Here is a 3,320-nt window from a genome sequence, read left to right on the forward strand (position 1 = left end):
ATGGTCAAGTATGTGGTTTTATGCTAGACTGTCATATATTGTATTGTGGGCGGGTGCTAGCACTCTGGCGGGTGCTAGCACTCTGGCGGGTGCTAGCACTCTGGCGGGTGCTAGCACTCTGGCGGGTGCTAGCACTCTGGCATGCTACGGTCAGTGTATCCGAACATTTTCTGTTTTGCTAGTGCAAACGCTGTGTTGATAGAATTTAGAAGACGATTTTCAGAAAACTCCAAATCTTGCACAACTGAAAGCAGCACTTCAATTGATTCTATTGCTTGGTTAGCCCTCTGGCTATCTCTCATTAGCATGGCTTCTACCATGCTAATGAGAGATAGCAGGGGTTCGTGACAAGTGTAGTTTATATGGAACTTTAGAGGCGAGCCTGACAGAGTTAGAGAACATCTCGAACATATGCTAATGTAGTTAACGCAACACCCGTTGCTAGTAACCCCCCAACAGAGCCTGCTCAGCAGGACACATGGGTACCTGTTTGATCCATTATGTGCTCGTTGCTGAACTATTGGGTCTCCTTCTGCCACTATCATAACAAACCCTCTGCCCCCCACTTCTCCGTGTTCCCTTCACCCCACCTACTTCCTTCCTAGAGGTTAATGATACCACCTGTAATATTTCCACTACCCTGAAATCATCCCTAGTCTTTGTCTGTCCAGAAGGTCTGCCAGGTGGGTCCAGCCAAGCCTCTTCCTGGATGTGCACCAAAGGGCTGAAGCTGCTGGTCTCTACTGTCCTCCGCTTCTTCCAGCATTACTGTGGCAAAGATCACGTTAACCCAGAGACCAACAGCACTACAGACACACACACTCTTCTTCACCTTCACCTCCTGGTTACCCCACCTCCCCACGCCCGGCTGTCAACACCAAAGCTTACAGACACTTCCTCATTCGTCACACAGAACATTGCAGCTATCAGCTATGCTAATGCTATGCTAGCTAACTGTGACCATCTAACCACATGTCTACTGGACCACACACCCTCTCCCGCTCTTGTCAAGGACCATTGAGGGAGGGGTTCTGAAGCAGATCACTAAACAGATGATGGGTGAACCCTTTTGTTAGCGACAATGCTAACCCTTATCTGCTGCCATCTGTGCAGACTCAACAGTCAAGGGAACGGCCTTCAGAGTACTGTCAGAGCAGGGCCAACCCTTCCTCCAGATAGCTCTTGAAGACTCTACTCGTCTGAGACCATCTGCTCTCCTAGAAGCTCTTGTCTTCCTCTTCACGCCCTCTCCACAGCTCGGTAGTCGGTAGTTGCACATTGGACCAGGGAGTTTAGGACGATATGCTAGCATTTTATTCAGGTTGGTGGCTTGCTTGACCTTCTCTCGTGCTTCAGGACGGCGTTGTGTTGCTGCCACACATCCAAAAATAAGCTGGATGCTCCGTATCAATATCTGATAGTAAAAGAAAATCCGCATTCAACAAGAAATTACAAACAAGATCTGAAATGAGGCAAGAATGATGATCCATAACGTATCCTCGAACCATAAATAGTCCCCTGGTCTTCAAGGAAAGTGTGAGTTAGAGACTGTCTGGATAAAACATTGAGTTGTAGTAAACAGAGTTCTCAGTTTGGCTGTTTCAGTCAAGTTCATTGGCCCTGCTGATGTTTCCGTGCTGTTGCCAGATGTGGCAATTATCTGCAGAAAACAACCCAGAATGTGAAAACATCCCGTCTCAAAACGTCAATCAACCTTTTCAACCATTTTGAAGACATCTCCTGGGATTACAGGAGTCATGTGACCTCTGTGGTCAATACCTGTCAGAACTCTGGCTGCAGCATTTTGGATCAGCTGGAGGCTTCTTAAAGAGTTGTTTGGACACCCTGATAATAAAGAATTACAATAGTCCAGCCTGGAAGTAACAAATGCTGGACTAACGTTTCAGCATCATGGTGGGTCAGTAGCTTCCTGATCTTTGTGATGTTCCTCAGGTGAAAAAAGGCACTTCTAGAGACTAATTTAATGTGTGAGTTGAAGGAGAGATTTTGGTCAAAAGTTACTCCTAGATTCCTCACAGAGAGACTAGATGTTAATGAGATACCATCTAGAGTGATCATGTGATCTAATCTATCCCTGAGAGGTTCAGGACCAAACACCATGACCTCAGTTTTTCCTGGGTTATGGAGGAGGAAATTTGAAGACATCCAGGACTTTATGTCATTAAGACAGGTCTGGAGCTTCACTAACTTCTGTCTCCTCTGGTTTCATGGATAAATAGAGCTGAGTGTCATCAGCATAACAATGAACATTTATCCCATGCTGCTGAATAATGTTCCCTAAGGGAAGCATGGACAAGGTGAAGAGGATTGGTCCGAGTCCAGAACCTTGAGGAACCCCATGGCTAACCCTACTGTATGAGGAGGGAACACCATGGACATGAGCAAACTGGTATCTATCAGATAAGTATGATCTAAACCAGTCTAGTGCTGTCCCTTTAATCCCAATCACATGTTCCAGTCTCTGTAACAGGATGCTGTGATCAACTGGATCAAAAGCAGCACTGAGGTCCAGCAGAACCAGCATAGAGACCAGTCCATGATCTGAAGCTATGAGAAGATCATTAGTGACTTTAAGAAGTGTTGTTTCTGTGCTGTGATGAGCTCTAAAGCCTGACTGAAACATCTCAAACAGGCTGTTCCTCTGCAGGTGCTCCAGTAACTGAGTCACCACCACCTTCTCTAGAACTTTAGAGTTACTCATGATCGTGAAGCTACAGATCATGGATTGGTCTCGATATTGGTTCTGCTAGACCTCAGTGATGCTCTCTCTCTCTCTCTCTCACACACACACACACATAAACACACACTCACAAACAAAATCACACTCACAAAGAAAAGTACACTCACAAACAAAAGCAGACTCACACACACACACACACACATAAACACACACTCACAAACGCACACACACACACACTCTCACACACACAAACAGAGGTTTTGCCGGTGTTGTTGTTGCCTCAGAGACTGCAGCAGCTGTCAGTGTGTGTGTGTGTGAGATAAAACCAGGAAGCTCAGGGATCTGAAGTGCCAATTAATTAGGATGAAGGAACGAGTGTGTGAGCACAATCCAAAGCCACAGCATCAGCACAGAGCTGGAAAACAGTGTGTCTGCCTGGGAATCCAAAGGCTTGTTTTGGGTAGAAATTATACAGATATTTTAAACTGGCCTTCCATTTCATGGAAATAGCTGCAGCTGTGGTCTGTGTCGACATTTGAAATGAAAAATGGTTATTTTTCTTTTGTTCTCAGGACTCCTCTCCTCCCCTCCTCTCCCTGTCCTCTCCTTCCTCTCCTCT

This window comes from Takifugu rubripes, unplaced genomic scaffold (genome assembly GCF_901000725.2).
Source record: "Takifugu rubripes unplaced genomic scaffold, fTakRub1.2, whole genome shotgun sequence".
Classification (NCBI taxonomy): Eukaryota; Metazoa; Chordata; class Actinopteri; order Tetraodontiformes; family Tetraodontidae; genus Takifugu; species Takifugu rubripes.